This window comes from Talpa occidentalis, unplaced genomic scaffold (genome assembly GCF_014898055.3).
Source record: "Talpa occidentalis isolate TD23 unplaced genomic scaffold, MPIMG_talOcc4v2.1 talOcc4.488, whole genome shotgun sequence".
Lineage (NCBI taxonomy): Eukaryota > Metazoa > Chordata > Mammalia > Eulipotyphla > Talpidae > Talpa > Talpa occidentalis.
This window is the reverse complement of record NW_023604848.1, coordinates 21,802-31,694: the sequence shown is the minus strand read 5'-3', so window position 1 is coordinate 31,694 and position 9,893 is coordinate 21,802.

Below are 9,893 nucleotides of genomic sequence, written 5' to 3'. Positions count from 1 at the left end.
TCCATGACCTAATCATCCATCAGAGAGCTCCATCCTCATATCAATACACTGAGAATAGATTTCAGCATGTGCATTATGGAGAGACACAAACACAGTTTGTAGCAATGTTCTTTTCTAATAATTTTGTAGTCATTAGGTATTTTCTTGACAAAACCATATCCATTTCTGTGAATTTTTATTGTTTGATCAAGAAAACCATGGACAGATTTTAATTAGCTTTTACAACTTGACAGAAAAGGTAAATGAATGGCTATTTTGTCTTCATAGAAATATTCATTAATTTTGGAGTGATGATTTTTTTTTTCATAAAAAGTTGAAGCAATACAAAAAAAAAAGTACATAAAAACCCAAACAAGGGCCTCATGGTGGCAAAGAAGATTAAAGTCTCAGTGCTATTAAACTCTCGCCAGCCACTGTGGCCTGAGTTCGATCTCCAGCCAGGGAGCTAACCACATGGCTCAGCAGACCTCTTCTGTCTCGCCTGCTGCTCCCTCAGCAGTAATTTCAGTCAATCTGTCTTGTTCTGTTCCCCACTGTGTCTCTTGTGAATCCTCTCACCCCTCCTGCCCCTGCACCTTTGGCCTATACCCCAGTTCTTTTATGCATAAATAAAATAAATCTTTAAAAAAAACCCAAAACCCAACAAATTCTGCCCAGAAACATCCTCATTAATGTAACAGTTGATAAATATATTATTCCAGACATACAAAGAAAAATAAACAAGCAGAGAAAAAAATGGCATTGTGCCATTTTTTAATTTTAAAGGAAAACCCAAAGATGGCATTGTAATCAAAATGCGAATTTTCTTGACTTTAACAGAAGAAAAAATAGGTTGGAGTCATCATGTTGCCCTAAACTGCATGCACTGACCTTCTGGAAAAATTTTCCTCTCTTAGATCTTTGATTGTCTTTTCAGTTTTGTTCAGGATGTTCACGTTTTAATTTTTTTTTTTACATCATGGTTCATTTTTAAACAATATTTGCTTCCCCCCATCCCCTCAGTTGTAGTCCCCATAGAGTTTCCTTCACCAATGCACCCATGCACCATCACTCAGTCCCTTGTGCTCCTCCTTCCCTCCCTCTGATCCCTCTCCCTCCTCCCCTGCAGGATGTCTCTGGTTTATAATTGTCTGTTTTTGCTTTGTTGTGTTTTGTACTGTCATCATTTTATTACACTGATGTCTTATTTGGTTCCCCTATATTCCTGCTATAAGTGAAACCATCCGATATTTTCTTGTTCCTTCTGGCTTATTTCACTGAGCATAATTCCTTCTAGCTCCATCCACATTGCTGCGAATGGCAAGAGTTTATCTTTTTTGATTGCTGAATAATATTCCATGGTGTATATGTACCACATTTTCTTCATCCAGTCATCTATTTTTGGGTATTTGGGTTGTTTGCAGATTTTACCTATTGTAAATAGTGCTGCAATAAACATAGGGTTACAGGTGTTCTTTTGAATCAATGTTTTGTGTCCTGTGGGTAGATCCCTAGGAGTGGAATTGTCAGGTCACATGGTAGCTCCATTTTTAGTAGACTGAGGAACCTCCAGACAGCTTTCCATAGTGGTTGGACCCGTTTGCACTCCCACCGCAGTGTAGGAGAGTTCCTTTGTCACAACATTCTCACCTGTTCACTTTTTTAGGAATATAAGTCATGACTATTTTGACTCTTCTTTACATCCCATATCTAACTTTTTTCTATAATAATTTTTCTACCTTCTTAAGCACTTTCATTTTTATTAGCTGTCATTTTTAAAATATCAAAATGTTCCCTTATTTCTGTAAATTCTATTTCTCTTACTCTTTATTTAATCTCACCATTAATCAGCAAAGATACATGTTGATTTTAAAAATATATCTTTAAATTGAGGTATAATGGACATATCTATAATCATTTTTATATCTGTTCTTTTCTGTTGTTTACATAGTTTTCTTTATATCTACCATATTTCCCTTATGCTTTTTTTTTTTAAAGATTTATTTATTTATGCACACAAGAGCTGGGGTACAGGCCAGAGATGTGGGGGTGGGGAGGGGGTGAGAGGCTTCAACAGAGACAGACTGGGGAACAGAATAGGCAGACTGACAGAAGTACACTGCTGAGGGGAGCAGCAGGCGAGTCAGGAGAGGTCTGCTGTGCCATGTGGGTTGCCCCCTGGCCGGCTGGGGATCGAACTCATGCTGCAGAGGCTGCAAATTGCTTCATCGTGTGGTGCTTACCCCTTGCACCACCAGGGAGGCCCCTCCCTTATGCTGTTTTAAAAAAAATTTTTTTTAATATTTTTTTATATAATTCTTACATCATTTTTCATCTTTGTACAATGTATGCATTTTCATTTTGGTTATATTCCCCATACAATTGCACCCTCCCCTTATTTTGACTCTAGTTCTTCCTCTTCCCGCCCCTCCCTAATCCATCTCACCCCCCTAACCCTGTAGTGTGTCTCTGGTTTATAGTTGCTTGTTGATTTTGATTATTACTTTGCATTGATTAGTCTTTTTCCTGGTCTCTTATTTAGGTTTTCTAAATTCCTGCTATGAGTTAAAAAAAAAAAATTTTTTTAAATTAAATTATAACATATAGAAAAGTGCAAATATTTTAAGCATGTAATGTAGTGTTATAGCATGAAGTAATCATAACCAAAACTCAGATTAAACAGCAGAACCTCACTGGCTCCTAGAAACCATCCCCATGCTTCCTCCTCATTGCTTCTCTTTCCCTCCTTGCAATGGTGGCTACTCTAAATCATAGATTAGTTTTCCATGGTTTTGAACTTTATATAAAATGGAATTACTCAGTATGGTTTCCTTTTTGTCTGACTTCTTTTGTTCAGCAGTATGCTCAGGAGATTCATTCATGCTGTAGGGCATAGGTGGGAGTGGGCTATGGGAGGATCTTTTCTTCCTAATTTTATTGCCACATAGTCCTCAGTTTTATGATCTTTCTTCTTATACTTTCTTCTTAAAAATCGTGTTTTCTAGTTCTGGCTACTTAAAGGCTAAAATACAGGCAATCTTGTAGCAAAAGGCTATGTAATCTTTTCATTTTATAGTGACAGGAATCAAAGAAATGGCAGATTCTTGTTCTGGGGCAGGAAATATACAAGATGTGCCTGAGAGGTCTGGTCTTACCTGAATTCAAGGAAGCTAATAAAAACTTATATTCAGGGCCTCCCTGGTGGTGCAAGGGGTTAAGATGCAGCCTATGAGGCTGTCTGCAGCCACTGCAGCATGGATTCAATCCCCTGCCAGGGAGCTGCCCACATGGCGCAGCAGACCTCTCCTGACTCGCCCACTGCATCTCTCAGCAGTGTGTTTCTGTCAGTCTGCCTGTTCTGTTCTCCACTCTGTCTCTGGTGAATCCTCTGACCCCCCCACACCTCTGGCCTGTACCCCAGTTCTTGTATGCATAGATAAATAAATCTTAAAAAAAAATTATGTTCAGTGCTATGGAAAGATCTCTGATAGAACTTGCAGGGGTCAACATGGGGTAATTTGACCCATAAAAAAGGGGAAATATTTACAGTTGATTGCAATATATTAACTCTATAGTTCATATTGATATTAAAAGAAATAACTCATTGGACACTTTTTGAAGATGCTAGGGGACCACCACATTATTTGGAAAACTTAAATGACGGAAAGAATCCATCTAGTCTTTCCCCCAGAATGTTCTGAGGTGAACAATTACTTGATGAGGGAAATTTATTTATAGAAGCATGCCAACTAATAAATAGGAGGGGTGATTGACATTGAATATCACCATTTTTCATCTTCCTGTAAAATATGGGTCTAGGCAATGAAGCCATCAGGAAAAGCTGATGAGGCACTTTATAGAAGATGGATCAGCTTAACCCTCTGAACATTGTTAATATCACTAAAAAGAGAGAACCATTCATTATAGGCATTCTGGTGTGTGTACCTCCTATTGCAATTTACCACATATGAAGTATTCCACCCCCACCTCAACTGAACCTGAATTTGATTGAGCTGCTGGATTCTACTACCAGCTTTATTTTTTTTTTCTACTACCAGCTTTAGAAAGCAAATGGAACAGGTTAAAAGATACACAAGGATGCAATCAGCAAAACCAAGACTGTGGGAAGCTCTGTAGGAGGAATGCCTAAGGACTTATGACCTGATTTCTTCCACAGATAAATTGCAAAAGAAAAGAAGGGGAAAGAGAATTTATAGACTAGAGGACACTTATTGGTCAATACAATATGTGGACCTCATTTGGGTTGTAATTTGAGCACATTGACTATAAAAAAATTATGAAATCCTAATTTGGAAATCCTTACACTAACTTGATATTTGATACTAAGGAATAAATTTTGAGGTATGATAATATATAAAATATAAAGTCCTTCTCTTTTAGACATATCTACTGATCTAGTAGCAGAAGAAAATGTGTAATGCGTGAGATCTGCTTCACAATTATTTAGTGAGAGAGAAAGTATAGTTGAAACAAGGCTAGCTTGATGATGGTTGAAGCAGTGATGGTTATATGAAATTCTGTCTATTTGATATATGTTTGAAATTTGCCTTTATAGATGGGAACATTATTTTTTTTTAAAGATTTATTTATTTATGTATATAAGAGCTGGGGTACAGGCCAGAGATGGGGGGCAGTGAGAGGATTCACCAGACACAGAGTGGGGAGCAGAACAGGCAGATTGACCAAAGTACACTGCTGAGGGGAGCACAGGTGAGGCAGGAGAGGTCTGCTGCACCATGTGGGTTGCTCCCTTGCAGGCCAGGAATCAAACTCGTGCTGCAGAGTCTGCGGGTTGCTTCATAGTGCAGTGCTTAACTCCTTGCGCCACCAGGGGGGCCAATGGGAACATTATTTTGAGAAGACTTTCTAAATTGACTTTCAGATGCTGAAAAAATTTACATTACTATTTCATAATATAGGAGAATGCCTATTTCCATGCATCCTTTTCCTTAGGTCTTAGCAAAAATTCTGCTAATTTGATAGGCAAAAAGGCATTTTGTTGTTGTTTTTAAGGCTTAGTTTTAATTAGTAATTTTGCGGCTGCTTGCACCTCACAGGGCCCTTCATCTTCTCCAATCTCCAGAAATAATTTGCTTGTGCCTTGTTTTGCACCAAAGCAAAGCTGTATTCAGTAGCTCTGTGAACCTGACCTTACAAGGCAGTAAACTATTGGCCGAACATCTTTCTTGATTGCTGTTATCTTTCAACAGGCACGTTTTTCATTTCAGGCTATGACATTTCAGTGACTGTCAGTTTATTCTGTGACTGGGATAAATTCTGGAAAGAAAGTTGGAGTGAGGGCTTAACACAAATGATAGATGTTTCTTTATCCCCTTAGCAAAAAGGGTCCTGTTTTCAATGGTGGCAAAATTCTTTTGCAGCCTTATTCATCTATGCATCCCTTCCAGACCCAGAAACACGGTTCCCTTCTTTGTTTCTGAAAATGAGCATGTGTGACTCCCACACACTGAGAAGAAAATATGTGCACTGGTAATTGGTCTCAGTAGGAATCCAGGAGCATTCTGTTGTGTTTGCTGCTGTCCAGTGGAGTTTCATCTTTCACTTCTCAGATAAATTGTATCCTGAAATGCATAATACAGCTTCAGATATAATTACAGGCAGTGATATTAAGTGGGAAGGAAAAAGTGTACCATCAGTTTGACAAATTCTTTTCACTCCTACCGTGTTTTATTGTGCATGACAAAATGCACAGGATTAAAGTGTCTGTTTTTTTCTTTTCCTCTAAGTAAAATTGGCATAGTGCCCTACTGCTTGGCTAGTGCCTCAGGAGCCTTTGTGGTTTCCTTGTTGCTTGGGTATTCAAGGTGTGTGTCATGTTTACCTCCTCCATTGCCCTTCCTGAACAGTCCTTACTCCACAGGGGCCATTGTAATGTTGGGGGAAGAGCAGAACTTGGATTTCAATTCTGTGCTTAGGAACTATGTGGCCTCAGTGGATGTTAGCTATATGCCAGACATTCAGTACATGTCAGTTGAGTTTGAATTATTAACTAAACAAATCTATAGAACAAGTCTGTTGTGTTAATATCTATGCTATCTAGAAATATCTAGATATACACAGCTCTTAGCTACAAGTGAACCTCTTCACTGATTCTTATCCCTTTTCAACAATTGCTTCTGGTATGTGTTCCACTGCTTTGGCATGCAATTTTCAAGATACTGCTGAAGTGTTCAAGCCTTTCCTTTGCCCCAGTCTTTCAGAAGAGTTCCAGCATGGGGGAGGACAAGGTGGTTGGTACTATTTTAATGTCAGCTTCCTAAGCAGTGGCGAAAAGCCAGCATCAACCTTGCCTAACCACAGTTTCTAGCAGCATCTGTTGGGAAAATAAATGCATCACAGTTTCACAGGAGTAACTGAATTGCTGAATTCAGTCTCTCAGGCTGGCTCTGCAAAGAGATAAGGAATTTGTGAGGAGTAGAGGTGAATGAGATGCTTTGATTAGTTCAGTGTGTGATAACATTTACTACTGGGGCTGGCATAAATTTTAAGTGACTTAAAATAAAGGGTGATACGAAAACTGCTCTCGGAGACAGTAAATGCGAACTGAGTAGCTCTGTTGCAGTGAGAAGCTGATGAGGTTACACAGGAGAGGTGGCAAAGGCAGTTTCATTGCCAGATGTCCCCAGCTCTTTCCTTGAGGAGTCCTCACCTCAGTGAGCTTTTTATTCTGTTTTTGTTGAACCTGAAGCAGAAGCATCTCCAATAATTTTATCCTTCAATATAAAGCTCCTAAAAGGCCCTGAGCTCCAGGGGTGGAATTTCATGTAAATGTCTGAGCTCCTGGGTTAAATGAATGTGTGTTAAATATACATAAATAAATGTTATAAGCCAGTGGTGCTTCAATTTATAAAAGGAAACTGAAAGTCACTTGCCTAAACAAACAAAAACAACAGCAAAAACATGGATATGCTATTTGGGGCAACTGATTTTATCTGCTTTCTGGAGCCTAAGAGTTTCAAATGTTGGGTGATGGTTGTTAACTGCCATAGCAGTTCAGACTAAAACATCCATGATATTGTTTCTATATAGAACTCAAGAAATTCTTAGACTTGGATGAACACTTGAAAAAGAATGTTTCTTCACTTGAAATCAGGGAAATGCAAATCAAAACTGCAATGAGATACATTTCGCACCAGTGAGAATGGCACATATTAAAAAAACTAGCAACAACAAATGTTGGTGAGGATGTGGAGAAAAGTGGCAAACTGGCCCAACCACTATGGAAAGCTGTGTGGAGATTTCTCAACCTACTAAACATAGGGCTTCCATGTGATCCAGCAATTCCACTCCTAGGTATTTACCCAAAGGACACAGAAACATTAATTCCAAAGAGCACCTGCACTCCTATGTTTATAGCACTATTTATAATAGCTATTAGCACTTAATAGTTTTAGCACTATTTATAATAGCTAAGCTTTGGAAACAACCCAGATGCCCCAAAATAGATGACTGGATCAAGAAGATGTGTTACATATACACAATGGAATATTACTCAGCATTCAAAAAAGATAAACATGGGCCTCCCCGGTGGCGCAGCGGTTGAGCGCTGGGTTGCGAAGCTGCCCGCGGCCTCTGCGGCGCCGGTTCGATCCCCGGCTGCTCCCCGGCCACCGGAGGAGGGTCCCACATGGCGCGCAGACCTCTCCTGCCGCCCGCTGCTCCCCTCAGCAGTGTGCTTCGGTCCTTCTGCCTGCTCTGCTCTCCGCTCTGGCTCTGGTGAATTCTCTCACCCTCCCGCGCTTCTGACTGTACCCAGTGCATGTATAAACAAAAACAAAGAAAGAAAGAAAGAAAGAAAACATGCCTCTATATAAAAAAAAAAAGATAAACACATGCAATTTGCAGCAACATGGATGGTGCTGGAAGGGATCATGCTCAGTGAAATAAGCCAGAAAGAAAAAGAAAAATACCGGATGGTCTCACTCATAGCAGGAATCTAGAAAACCTAAATAAGGGGCCAGGAAAATGAATAACTATAAGAAAGAAAAATCAAAATCAACAAACAACTATGAACCAGAGACACACTATGGGAGGGCAGGGAAAGGAGGGATTGGGGTCAAAATAAGGGGGTTGCAATTGTATGGGGAATATAAAAATAAAATTTTAAAAAAAAAGAAAAAGGATGTTTCTGCAAATAGCAGCAGAATTCCTTTTGATGCCTAAAGGAATTGATGTCTTTTCCCAAAGGGCCAAATATCTTTCCACAAACTAATCTTCATTAAGTACCTACATGTTCATAACTGTTTGCTAAGGTTGTAGAGGAAGTACATGATGTCATCTTGGTCCTCAAAGAACTTATGGTAATAATAACCTGTTATTATGAATACTGAGCACTTACTAAATGCTAGATACTCTACTACTGACCTCATGTACATTGTTTCATTTAATCCTCACAAAACCTAGGAATTCTGTATTACCATGTCCATTTTATAGATTAAAAAAAGACCTGAGGTTCAGAGACATGTATTAACTTGCTAAATAGTTGGGGCTAGAATTTTAACCAATTTTGTCTGACTCCAAACCCCATGGTCTTGGAGGTGCAGATGGAGAGGCAAGATTCATTCATGTGAAAATTCATGCTAACTGAACATTAGACAGTGTTTGGCAGTGCGTCCTAAGATCTAAGGGATAGCTAATGTGTAAGATATCAGAATCAAGATTTTAAAAGGTATTGGCAGACTGGAAGAACAGAAAAGTAATAAAATAAATTTACTGGAGAAATAAAATAAAATGCAAAAATTATGCATTTAAGCAAAAACCAGTTATCTAAGTCCTCAGCAGGAGAAAATGGTTTAATAGCGGTCTGTGGAGGGACAGAAAAAAGAACTGAGACATTTTAGTTATTTGCAGATTCAGAACCGACCAGTTGTAGATCAGTGGCTGTCATACAATCTGATGCTGTATTTATAAAAATCTGGACTCCACTGGGAGATAGTGAAGACAACAAGATGATGCGGGACCTGGAAATGGGGCCATGTGAGAAATAATCAAATGAGTTAAGGTCTTGAAATATATGGTCTTGAAATATTTGAGGAAATTTGTTCCTGTGGCAGAAGAATTCAACTCATTCTAACTCAAGAGGAAAGTGGTAGGTCCTTGTCAATGCTTGGAAGGTAGCCACTGGGAGATCTTGACTCGACAGAAATCATCACTGAACTATCCCAACATGACTTGGCTGCTGTGGGAGGGGATGAAGTGTTGAAGCAGAGGCTGAATGATATTGTGGATGGGATTCTGTGACTCCAGGTGCTACAGGAGGAGAGCAGAGCAGAGAGTTGGGGGAAAGGGGAGAGATATATCTGTTAGAGATGGATCATAGAGAAACTGGAACATTTAGAAGATTGGGGAGGGAAGAACATTCAAGCTGAGGAAAACAACATATGGGCAGATGAAAGAAAAAAGGAAAAGACTTTGTTTATTGATAGGAAAGGGACATAGCTTCAGCATGACTTATGGTGCTCATTGGGCCTTGTAGAAGAGAACTGTTAACCATTGAGTTTTACTAGTCGTGTGTTGCATGTGAGAGTGAAGGAGTTGAAGATACATCAAATCTTCAGTGCAAAGGCAGGTGGGGCACCCATCCAAAACCTACCTTGAGTGAGGTTGAGACTAATGATACCATAACTTGCACAAAGAGTATTTGGAAAGTTAAGTACTTACTTATTTGAAGTCCCCAGGGAGACAGGGCTGACCTTTCAAGCAGGTGTGAGATGATTTGCAAGAGCAAGGAAAGCTGTGTCAGGCTTTATTGGGGTTATGGATTGGGGTCAGTATCCAGGCTCCTGACATGCAGTCAGGGGTTTGTAAGGTTCAAAACTCCAGACTTCCTCATCAGCTTGTCCAGATGTGGGGCAGGACCAGCAAAAATGAAG